Source organism: Antennarius striatus, chromosome 3, assembly GCF_040054535.1.
Source record: "Antennarius striatus isolate MH-2024 chromosome 3, ASM4005453v1, whole genome shotgun sequence".
In the NCBI taxonomy this organism is placed as follows: Eukaryota; Metazoa; Chordata; class Actinopteri; order Lophiiformes; family Antennariidae; genus Antennarius; species Antennarius striatus.
Genome location: NC_090778.1, coordinates 25,536,817 through 25,549,510, shown reverse-complemented (window position 1 = coordinate 25,549,510; position 12,694 = coordinate 25,536,817).

The following is a 12,694-nucleotide window of genomic DNA, read 5'->3' as shown; positions in this document are numbered from 1 at the left end:
GACCTGAGAAAATATTTAAGCTTCAACACGGGACTTAAAATGCTGGGAGAATATGTTCTTCTATCTTAAATTATTTGATGATGGCGTTCCTATGTCGTATGGATGGACTGAGTGTTCTTCACTGCAGAGTTTTAATTATGTAACATGCGTGCTTTTTAACAGTGCAAATACAATTAGAGAAATGTCAAGGCTAAAAATATGACCGCATGCTTGTTTTTGTGTGTGTGTGTGTGTGTGTGTGTGTGTGTGTGCTTGAGTGTGGGTAGCTGCCTCCAGCAAAGTATATCTATATAAAGTATACTGTTTAATAATTGATGAGATGGATATATGTACACAAACGCTGTTTGCTTTATCTTTTCATTTTGTGTTTTTATCGTTTTTAAAGTGGCCCAGATGCATTCCTGCAATTTATGCCTGTCCAGGCTTTCTTCTAAGGCTTAAATCAAGACACCAAAAATGGAGCTAAACACCTTGAAGCCAGTCTGTGATGGAGTCTTGCAGATGAAAGATTTATTCCCTGGCTGTGACTGGTGTGGTTAGTAAGAGGGGGGGGGGGGGGGTACTACACCTAAAGCCCTACCAGGACTCAGGCCTCCGTTTCTGAAATAGTTTTTTGTTTCTACTTAAATGACACCATGTCTACAATCTACATGACTTTTTTTTTTTTTTTTGCACTTGGAACACTAAAAGTTCTACTTGCATATCTATTTCTTGGGGGGGTTGCTTTAATCCTGTCTTGTTTTTTTTGTAGTTTTTTTTAAATTTGCACTTAGACCCAACAGACCAGGACAGGAAGAAAAAAAGAACAACGGAATCAGATTAGTGGGTTACTGGTGTGTATGGACACATTTGCATAGAAATGAAGAGCGAGTGCAGAGGAGCAAATACTCATTAGCTGAGTCCACCCAGGAGCTTTAATATTCCACTGTTCAGTTTATTCAAGGTAAGTTAATCTGGATTCCCCAACTCACTCACCACCTGGTATAATTTTTTAATCTCACTGTTCTATCAGTTCAGCGGTTCCAGCTGATTCCCCGCTGACGCTCAGTGATGGTGGTCCTGAATAATTAAACAATTCTGACAGCCATGCAGGGGTCCGTTTCCATGACAACCCCTCTCCCAATGTCCTCACTACCCTGAGGTGTTAATGTAAATCCCCTGTCTGCTTAATGTCATAGTAACAGCAGCAAATTGGTATACAAAGACAATCAGGTTGGGTCGACGGGAGCTTCTGATGATGTCGCTCCGTTTTCCTCTCCGGAGGAAACTCCGAACACTTCAGGGGTCAGAGGAAATTAGACGCACCATGATGTTGTGGTTTTTGGTAATACAGTCAGAGGAAGTGAAATGCAGATTTTAATTTAATCCAGGTGATGTGAGAATTTACCACAAACAGCTTTGCCATGTCCCATCGAGTCAGAAGAGAGGTGGGCGTGATCGCTTTAAGGTCACCGAGGGAGCAGTTTAATGATACCCCTAATCTTTTCTGACAGTAAGTTGACGCATCCATGCCTCTGACAGTGATACTCCTCAACACACACACACACACACACACACACACACACACACACACACACACACACACACACACACACACACACACACACACACACACACACACACACACACACACACACACCACCAGACATATAGTCAATTACCCTTATACATCAAATGGTTCTTCTGTTCCTCAGCTCATTAGACAGTAAATTAACCTTATCTACCTGTACATGAAGAGGCATGGGTGTGACGCTTATACCGTCGTCCCAGTCAGAGCTTTTACAGGAAAATATGCCACATATTTTCCACGCAGCACGATACCGGCTAATCAGGTCCCGAGAACTTCAATAAAAAAAGGATTATGACGCAGTATTTTATCGCCTGTGTGCTTATACCTTGTTTTAATCATTCGCTCCAATAACATGTGGCTACATGTCGCGTTTTAGGACTCAAAAGGGCTGCGAGATGTTCAAATGCAGGAACCCAGCGTGGGATCTTTTAAAGCCTGACTTCCAAAATTCACCAAGTCTCACATGGTGAAAGCGAAACCGCTTCCACATTAATGTGATGCTGGTTTTGTGAAGAGACCTCGATGGAGGCTGTCGAGACTCAAATGGTGTCACCTCTGAGGACTCAGACTCACCAAAATGTTTGGAGGCCATTAGTGTTTGGTAGTCATGCCAAGGATGAGGGGAATTATGATAATGATGGTAGAAATCTCGCCTGTTCTTGCCAGCACTGAATTCTAACTAAACTAATTCATGCTGCGAAGCCGGTTGCCTGTGGCGATAAATCAAGCAGGAGGCATTACATGTGTTCACCAATTCAAGATTACCATTGTTCCTCGGAGCAGAAGTAACAGATCTGAGTCTGTTGGAAATCCTTTGGCCAAGTCGTTACTGATGCATTTGATCCTGCAACCGCATTGGAAATCAACTTCTGTCCACCCTCGAGGGCCCGGCGGCTCCAATACCTCTGTGCTTCCCAGGATCCCCAGGAAATCTACACGCCATTTAGAGGCTCTGAGCCACAGGACAGCCCAAAGACATTGAGTCAGATACGACTCAAAAGCATCGCCGCAACGTCTGATAAGATATAGATTTTGCTGATCTTTATCTGAGCCTCAATATTTACTACCGACATATTTACTAAACGACATTTTAAAAGGATTTATGTTACAACAGAGAAACAAACATGTTTTTTTATCTGTGCAACTGTAATGTTTGTAACTTGAATAAGTAAGGAATTCAGAGTTATTTAACATTAAGGAGTAGTTACATTTATTTCACATTACATTTAGTTACATTTAGTTACATTTCTTAGTTACATCTGGCCCTTTAAGGACAGTCATGCTTAAACTGACAGGCTGACTGAATGAGTATCACCTGTTTTTGTGAAAACAATGGCCTGCTGCTGTTTATTTGTTTGTTTTAATGACAGCATCCACCTGTCAATCATTTAAAAAAAATTTTCCATTCCAGATTGCCGGAGCTTTGATCGTCCTTTTCGTTCCGTCACCTCTCTGCCCTCCCCGTTCACGGCGTTCTTCCCCAACCTCCTCCTCATCGTCCGTCTGCTTTCCCACCGTTATTATACTTGCCCTACGGAGCATTCATAATGACAAGTTTGCTGAAGAGAAACTACCCATTCACTCGCTAACGCACCCCCTCACTCACCCGGGTTACTGATTACTAATTGCTAGGATGTAATGTGGAGTTATTTTCTAAGATGCGACGTCTCACTTGATTGCTTTACTTTACTCCAACACTCTTTTTATTTTTTTATTTTTTGTAGGCCCCTCTGATTTGAATAATTTTAAGGTTTATTTAAGTGTGTGAAGCTGGTGTTTCTGCGAGTGTTTAACCTGCAGGTGTTCAGTTTCAGGAGGAATTGAATGGCAGCCTAATCAGTACCAGTTTGTACCTGATGTGACAGACGGCAAGTGGATGAACTCTCTCGCCGATTCAGCTCTGAATTGGTAGAGATAGGTCATGACAGGAGGGGGGTGGGGGTGGAGGGGGGCAAACACGGGAGGAGGGGTGATGATGAATGGAGAAGAGTAGGGAAAAGAAAACAAAAGATTTTTTTAGAAAGAGTGAAATAAAATAAGCAAAGCAGATATTTTTTATTGACAGCAGAGAGCCGGGGGTGGGACGTCACGTCATGCTCGTGTTTCCAGACAACAGAGAAGCTTCTGGGGGCCCTAAACTGATCAGCAGCTTGACGGGGGCCCCTCACCGACGTCCCACAAGACATCTCGTCCCCTCTGTTGCCGTGGCATCCGAGTGATCTCATCATTAATTCATAGCAGAGCGCCAAACTAAATCGACACTCGTTAGCCTCCCGCTGTTTACTTTTCTTTATTTGCTGTCATTAACAGTCAAACTGTGCTGTGTTTGTGGGGAGGGGGGGAGGAAAGGGGATTTGGGGTGGGCATCATACCAGCCTCACCTAGCAACCTGCCACAGGGAGATGCTCAAAGGGTCCGCATCACTGGGGGTGACACACACACACACGTATACACACACACACGCACACACACAAACCCTCAGAGTAACTGTGACTCAGGTGTTTTTGCTGATGGACTTCAATCTGCCAGATTCTAATCAGGCCCAGAGAGCAGCCGGATCTGCAGGAACACGTCTTTCCTGCCCCTCAACCCCCCCGTCGAAACGCCGGGCCTCGCCAGCTCGCGACAGGAAACGAGGCGCGGGTCGATCGTCCAATGAGAAGGAGCGGAGGGAGACGCGCGGAGGAAAAGGCAGAGGGAAGCCGTCGCTTCTTCACCTCGGAGATTTGATTGATCTTCATGGCTGTCAGATGAGAGATGATTTCCATGCAGGTGAAACAGATTCCATCTCTCTGTCTCTAATACTTCACATCACAAACATTTAAAAAAAAACAAAAAAAAACATCAGCCAGGCCAATCAGAGAGCAGCTAACAGTTGTAGAATGTGGCTTCTTCTGGCTCCAAGATGGTCGGGACATGGAGACGCTGACCTTTGAGCTGGACTTACAGATGTGTGTGTGATTTTTTTTTCAGACTGACAGCATCCCCCCCACACACACACACACTTACACATACACACACATGCACAGGATGCGTCATGCCCTATCTTCCAACACGCCTCCACTAGCAGAGGGACGTCTTGCCCACCTGTGGCTCCTGACTCTGGGAGTCAGCCATCTTCTCTCCTCACTCCATCCAATCATCTGGCCGTCTGATCTCATCCATCACCTCGTTCTGAAGCTGTCCAGCTCCACACCTGCCTGACTGAACTCCTTTTAAAAGGAAAGAAGGACTTTTAGCTCAGAAGAGGACCTAGAAGTTCTGGACGCAGGTGAAGCAAGAGGCGAGAGGAAAGCGATTCCTTAAGGAGACTCTGGAATCCTTCAGAGTGGTGAGCCGATTTTGAATTTTGGTTTAAAAATGTGATAAAATTCTCACGCAGGGAAAGCTTTATTAAGTTATTCCTGGAAACAATAATTGGAACCCAAGGGCGGTGTGATCTGGGAGCGAACAAAAGTATTACTTTGCGGATCAAAGCTGAAGTCAAGAGTTGAACTTCTGTTGCAGATCGTCGCTCAGGAGTGCTCGGCTATCGTTGTGCTAAATAAGCGAAGGTCGTCTCCCCATATTCTTTCTTTTCCTCCATCTGTTGGCCGTAGGACACTGAAGCAACCATATGTGCTCCATGCATAAATCATCCACAATAGCCTGCTCCCTGTTAGTCTGGTGAAACATGGATACAGAGCGTTGCTCCCAAACAAGCCTTCAAGGGATTCTCTGTCCCCTAAACAGTGATTGTCTTTTCATTTTTATCTTCCTTCAAAGAAAGTTGGATTTCTTTTGGACTTTGAAAGCCGATTTCCCTTCATAAGCGATGTTTAGTTGCTTTCTTTCTCACTTTTGAAGCCGTGTGCAGAATTCCACGCTGTCAATCAAGGGCCAATCATTCAAATCTTTTTATTTTAATTTCTATGATGCAAAAAGATAGCTGAAGATAATCACAGTGGTTCTCAGCAGAGATTCCTCTCCATCATACAGTGAGCGGTGATCCGTCTCCACGCGGGTCCACGGCTCGTCTGTGTGGTTCATCCAGATGATCTGTCCCTCATTAGTGTAGACGGATGGTTCGAATAGAAATCCAGCACTAGAGAGTCATTAAAACCAGCACACACACACACACACACACACACACACACACACACACACACACACACACACGAAAAATTACAAGATGCATCATTTGAGCAGCACATTGAGGATTGAGGGTTTTCTGGCTGTCATTTAGACTGTTGTCAAACAGCTTGGGAGTTGTGTAGGAGTTTCAGCAGCAGCATCGACTGTTTTGGTGACAATTCTCTGCAGGAGGCTGCATTCGCTTTTTGGCTCATCTGCCACTACGGCATGACAGATAGTTGAGTCTGCTAGATGAATTACAGAGAGCTGAAGACAAGCTGGAAGACGAAAGTTTCTTTTTTACTTCTATTGCTGTACTTTTGTTCCAGAATATTCACATACTCACCACTGTAGCTGCAGTGTTTATGCTGTTGATGTCTTACAATTTGGTTCAGAAATGCTAATTAAATATGTACCTGATGCACAAAGCAGTCATAGTTAGGAGAAATTCTGGCGAACAAAAACACACATATTGTCTGCGGATGGCGATTGTGAATTATTGATGGCATCATCCTACTTAAAAATGCATCCCCAACCTTTCTGTCGCGCAGAGAGGAAGCAGTAATTAGTGTTAAGATAGGAGTAGAGACATGGGCTAATTATAAATGGGGTAAACACAGCCACCATCACAGCGGTTTTGGATTGAATTTAAGTTTGTTGGTGTAGAAATTCTGAATTTGTCAAAAAAGAACAACCATGATAAAAAAAATAAAAAAATAAAATAAACTACACATTTAATTTTTAGAACTTTTTGTCACAGAAGGGAAAGAGAATGAGAATTACAGGTGATGAAAAAACATTAGGGTTGACTGTTCCTGTATATGTGAATTTGCTCATTTGTGTAAGATGGATGGATGGATGGATGGATGGATGGACTGATGATGATGGATGGATGATGATGGATGGGTGGATGGATGGGTGGATGATCAAGGGATTAATCTCAGTCTTTGAGCAGTGAGTCACATTTTGGGGGTAAAAATAGACTTAAATCCACATTCTGCAGTTTGCCTCCTGATGCCATCTTTCTCAGTCTCTTGGTAACCGTTTCAATTCGGAGGTTGGAATACTTTCAGATCACCTAAACACACACGAAAGGGGAAAAAAAAAAACTCCTTTGGAATAGATCATCTGAGGCAATTTGAGAAAAAAAAATATGTTGGATTCAGTTCGGGTTGAGAATTTCAGTCCTGCTGGGGCGGTGGTGATGCAGTTGGTACCAACTCTTAAACATTTGAATGCAACCAGTGTGAGAAATACGGACAGCGATTAAAAGAATAAATACACCGTTTATATCAAATAAAATGTGGCTTGAATGATGGAAGGAAGACGTCAGATCAGTGTGAGCGACCTAACAAGACGAGTCTAATACAACCGTGTGTTTTCAACAGATTGCATCACGCTTACAGTATGGAGGCTGCAAACTGCTCCTCTGTAGAAGCATGTGACGGCGCTAATCAATTTCACTTTGGCAGAATGTCCTATGTGGGTCAAAAAAAACTGCAAATTAAAAATATTCCATTCCAATTTATGATGTTGTGTCTGTTTGGAATGTGACGTCTGGATTATGTAGAAATTTGATGAATCCAGATTTGAAGTGCCATCGATTGGCTTCTCCGATGTGTTTGTTCACTTTGACATCAAATATGATTCTCCTTCATCTCTGTCTCTCTCTCTCTCCTCCTTCAGAGGAAAAATGACAAGGAAATCTCACGCTAGACGAGCTCTGACCCCGCTGTGCACAGAGATTAAGGTAGGAAACATGCTTCCCCTTTAGGCCTTTCAACGTAGTGCAATGGATCACAGAACATGTGAGTGAATAAGTGTGTACGCACATCATTGGTTCTATATTTACATTTTTCATAAGAAAGAGAGTGACAAAGATCAACTCATATATATTAAGAGGATAAAAGTCGATAAGACTGTAGAATTTGTTAATTTTGGAAAAAATTCAATTGAATTTAAGTGAAAATGCTATGACAAAAATCAAAATCAAATAGAATGCGCAAAAAAAATGATGAGCCTTAATTTCAAAGCTCAGTTTCAGGTCAATGAGCTGAATCATTTGCTCATTTTCCTTTTGTGTTTTTGAATATTTGCATTTGAATTTACTGAAACGCCAACAGAAATTCATATATTTCTGTTTTCTCCATGCGGGTTAAAAATCATCGTTTCTTTTGATCGCTTTGGGAAAGAGATGCACTTTGAACTTCAATAAAATTTAAGATCAAAATGTAATTTCCAATTAAGAAGAGGTGAAAACATTGCATTTGTGTTGGAGTGCAGGATCCAACTGAGCAATCTTCTCAAGCACTTTGTTATTAACCACGGCTCATTTTGCAGGGGCATGCTTTGCTTTTCTATTTCTTTCTTTCTGTAACTTGTTACAGTCAGAACTTGACACCCAACAGAACCCTGGACAAAATATACGTCTCATCAGACAGCCAATTAAAAAGCTGTAAAAAAAGTTCCTTGTTTCATGAACAGACCTTGGATTAATGGATATATTTTGATGAGACATGCAAATGTATTTTTTAGTTGGACTGTTTGAGTCTCAAATCAACTCGAACCGATTGAGACAATTCGATCAATGCCTTCGGTAAACTCAGTGTTTGTGTGTATTTTCTGTATTCGTCATGTATTTTCTGTGGGCGGATCTGCTGCCGCTGTGGTGGAATGTGTGTCATCATGGATGTAATACGACATTGTACATGAGTGTACATGATGACACATGCGAGGCGTTTAATGGAACGCTGATCATGCCACATCCAAGTTTTCAGGTTAGAAACCATGGCAACAACATGTCTCCGTGTAGGTGGATCTTTGATATTCAAGATGAAGGGGTTGAAAAAGGAGTCTGTCACAGGGTTTCGAATTTATTCCTGTCATGAACCTAAGCTTTATCTCCTACTGAAGTTCAGCATGGCGATTAAAATCCAGTTAATAATCATTAAATCCCTACATTTGGGTTCTGATAGTTAAGATTTGGTATTTCCTTTCACTATTTTTGCACAAACTTTGGAGAAGTTGTCAGAACTAAAAAAAAATTGAGCATGTTTCTTTTGGTTTTTACCTTGAATTACGCTGAAGTAAAAAAGTGTTTTAGACCTCAGTTCCAAATCGTGAATGGTGTTCTACTATGCACACCCGGAGCTGGATCTAGATCACACTCTGGATCGTGATCCAGACCTGGGAGCCCAGGGCTGTGGTGCACTGATACAACAAATGATTAATGTCAGTGGTTTTGGCGCAGGATTTTTCCTGGTAAATAACAACAGAAAGGCTGCGCCCCTGAGTATTAATTAGTGGTTTTGGTTTGTAACCAGGCTGTGATAAACCAAATGTCTGGGACCCACATATCTAAAATCAAACAGCTGGTGAAGCCCCTGAAGGAAAGCAGTCATCCACCGGTGTGAGAGCGTCTTGGATATTTTTCTGGTGTTGGAGGAAACCAAACAAAGCGATATAAGTGAATGTGTATTTCCATCAGTGGCTGAAATCCTCCAGGTGTTTTTAGCGGAGGTTAGTGTTGACGTGTGGGTTTTTTTTGGCGGCCCCTAGTGGTCGTCATCGAAAGGACAACATCAAGTTAACATGCTAAAGCAAGGAGGGATGCTAACTCCTCATTTGGTCTAAATACTGTCAGACAAGATAATAATATTTAAAGTAACTCTCATATACGTTCACTTTAAACAATGCATTTATAATATTTATTTATATATTCATCATTAAGCCAGCTGTGAAGTTTGACTATGGGCATAGAATATAAATTTTCTCAGCTAAAAACACAACGCCAGCCTTAATTACCAGCTGTCATATAGACAAAGTTCCTCCGGAAATTATTCCTCCAGCAAATTACCTGGGTTTGTCATTATTAGGTTTTCTTCCATGTAACGAGACTTATTTTAAGACATATTTAGCAAAGAAGTCAAAATCTGAGTTTAGTGCTAACAATCGCTTGGTGCATTTTGAATACTACGTTGCATTTTTTCTTTTCCTATATTATTATATTTACATTTAATTACAATTTCAGAATATTTATGATTAAATTGTATTTAAAGCGACGTGGAAAAAGTTAATATTCTGTACCAGAGAAAGGTTCTGTTGGGTCAGATGACTAGATTCTGTCTAATTCCAGACTTGTACTTTGGAGAGTCTGCAGTATTGTAAAGGACACAAGTCCTGCCTTTAATAATTTACATCTTATATTAAATCATCTATTAAATAATCTATCAGATCTTTAGCTGAAGAATTCTACTATAATAAACATAATTTCCCAGAGCACAGCGAGTTGCCTTTACACGTCAGAGAATTTTTTTCAAACAAACACTTTGTAATTTAAATTAAAAGCTTGTCTGATGAAATGTATTATAATTGGTAATTTTTGTGAGAGTGATTCCAAACAGCAATGAAGAGCAACTTTGAAGTTGGTGATGTTCAGAAATTGTGATTATATGGTCTTATTCCCCCTCGCCTTACTCTAATCCTCTGGGGGACATCTGGCTTTCTTTCTTTTACTTTACCTGTCTTAGACACACACACACACACGCGCGCACACACACACACGCACACACACACAGATGTATATATAATTACACCCCTGCGTGTATTTGTCTCAGTGTTTTGGTGAGCAGTTGCTGGGAGCGATGACAACAACCTCCCTGTTGTTCAGACTCTGTCATCGCTCCTTACGTTGTCCTCCTCTCTTCATCCTGCCATCTTTCTCTCTCTCTCTATATATATATATATATTTCGGTCTATCTTGTTTTGTTTCCAGGCTACAATACATTCAGAAGCGTTTTAAGGTTTGTAATAGAGAAACATGCTTTCTTTGTTCACCACAACTCCACCGTCTGCCACCTCCTGCCAGCTCCTCCATGAAATGCCTCCTAGCGCAGTTGAAGACTTTGAAGTTGAGAGCGAGAAAGGAGAAGATGACTGCAGAGAAGATTCCAACTGGCGGTTTTATTAAGCATCATCCCTTGTTCTTCAATTGCAACAGACAGACTGAGACTGCGGTTTGCTTAACACCCGAGCCGTGATCCATGTACATCAAAGACAAAAGACGAGAGGGGAGAAGGAGAGGAGAGGGAATCTCGTGCCCCTGCACGGAAAGGAAGGAGAGGGTGAAATTGGGAAATCTCGGGGCGCAGAGAGAGGGAGGAGATGGAGGTTTTAGGAGTGTTGACAGTGAGAGAGTGACTTACAGAACAGGGTGTCTGTCTCAGCCTCTCAGCAGCTTAAAGCAGATCTCAACAGCTCAACAGGAACCTGGCTCTCCAGAGACCTGCTTTATTCTCCTCTCTCCACCTGTCTCTCTGTCATGTCCTCCTTTTTCATGTCATTTCTCTGCCCAGTCTCTGAGCACCTTGTCATTTTTTCATCTCTGCCTTGAAGCCACTTTTACCCGACTCTGAATACCATATCCTCCAACACCCTCCTCTCCACCTTCCTCCCTCACTCGTTCCATTGCCTTGTTTCTCCATTTCCCTCTCTCTCTCTCTCTTTCTCTCTTGCCTTCTCTGCGGAGGGAAAGCAGCATCAGCGGCCGAGCCACAGTAACAGCACATGCAACAGGGTGCAGACGGCACCTTCTGTTTTGCCTGTCTCCTCTCTCACTCTCATCCTTCCAAGAGGAAGACTACAGGGAAGGAAAGAAGAGCACAAAAGTGCAGCCGTGCAGCCGTGAAGAGCTGCTGTCCCACTCTCTTTGATTGAGAGATCAGAAGAGGGGAAAAGTTTAGGGAACAAGGAGAGAGGAGTCTGGAATTCCACCGTTTTGAAGTGAAAAAGGAGATTTGTAGAAAGAGAAGACTGAACCCAACGGGCTAGTTCAGAATTCATCAGATGAAGTTGAGCAACCAGTGAAGATGCCACCTGTGGCACCAGTTTGATTCAACAACAGTCGCCTCAAACCAGCTCGGCATCCTCGCGTCTTTCCGACGAATCTTCAACCACAATGGCGTCCAAGAAGAAGTGGGCCGAGCGGAGGGAGTTACGGAAGGACCGGACGTTCTCCAGCCGGGACGACTCATCTGTTGCGTCCGGGACATCCGGGCCGGGGCGTCCCACCACCAGGGGGCGTTTCTCTGAGTCGTGGAAGAGACTCAGCTCCAGAGGGGGGTCCACCAAGAGGGGGGCACTCAACTCTCAGCAGCCACCGGTAAGACTGGGAGATGCACAGCCCCCTCCACACCTTTCCCACCAATGATTATTCAATGACACGGGTGCTGGGAGGGAAATGGGACGCGACGGGCTACTGCAGATAGCAGCTCACCTCAGAAGGAGTTCAGCATCAGTGGAGGGCTTAGGAGGTAAATAGGGTAGGGGAGCTTGGTTCTCTTACGTAACTATCTGGGTTAAACCGATCTACTTTCTGCACATTTTGATTTAAAGCTCCTAAATATTCTCATCATCCACCTTTTGAAATAATTCTATTCAGTCAAGGCTGACTGGAGTCTTTTCTTTAATTAGCGGTGATCATGGTTTCTATGCCCCCTGTGCTTAATGAATATATCGACCTAAAGGCCAGCGTGTCAAACCCCCTCAGCATTGCAGTCACTATTTACCGGAAATGACAGTTTGTACAGCAAAAACTTAAAATGAGATGCTGCTGAGGACAAAAGTGTCCCATTTGGAGTGTTTTCAAAGGTAGCTGGTTAATCTACAATCCAATCCATAATGAACGGTGTTTCGCTGTCTCTGAACCATTTTTGTAGAAGCCTGGCAATCGGCTCAAGATCCGCCTTCACTGGCTTCATAAAACATGCAGTCGTCTGAATTAAAGGAGGCATATTTCTTAGTTTCTGCCAGATGGTTTCAGGCGAGTGGGAACAATGAAATGTGCTTCAACACTAAGATGAAGATGGCTTCAGAAAAGTTGCATCCAGTATCAAGAAATATTGGATTTTTGAGGATTATTAAAAGTAAATTTACCTGCTTGCAAGGGGTAATTAAAAATATCAACACAACAACTGACGACTGTAGGATTTAAATCACTGTCTAATTTCTCCA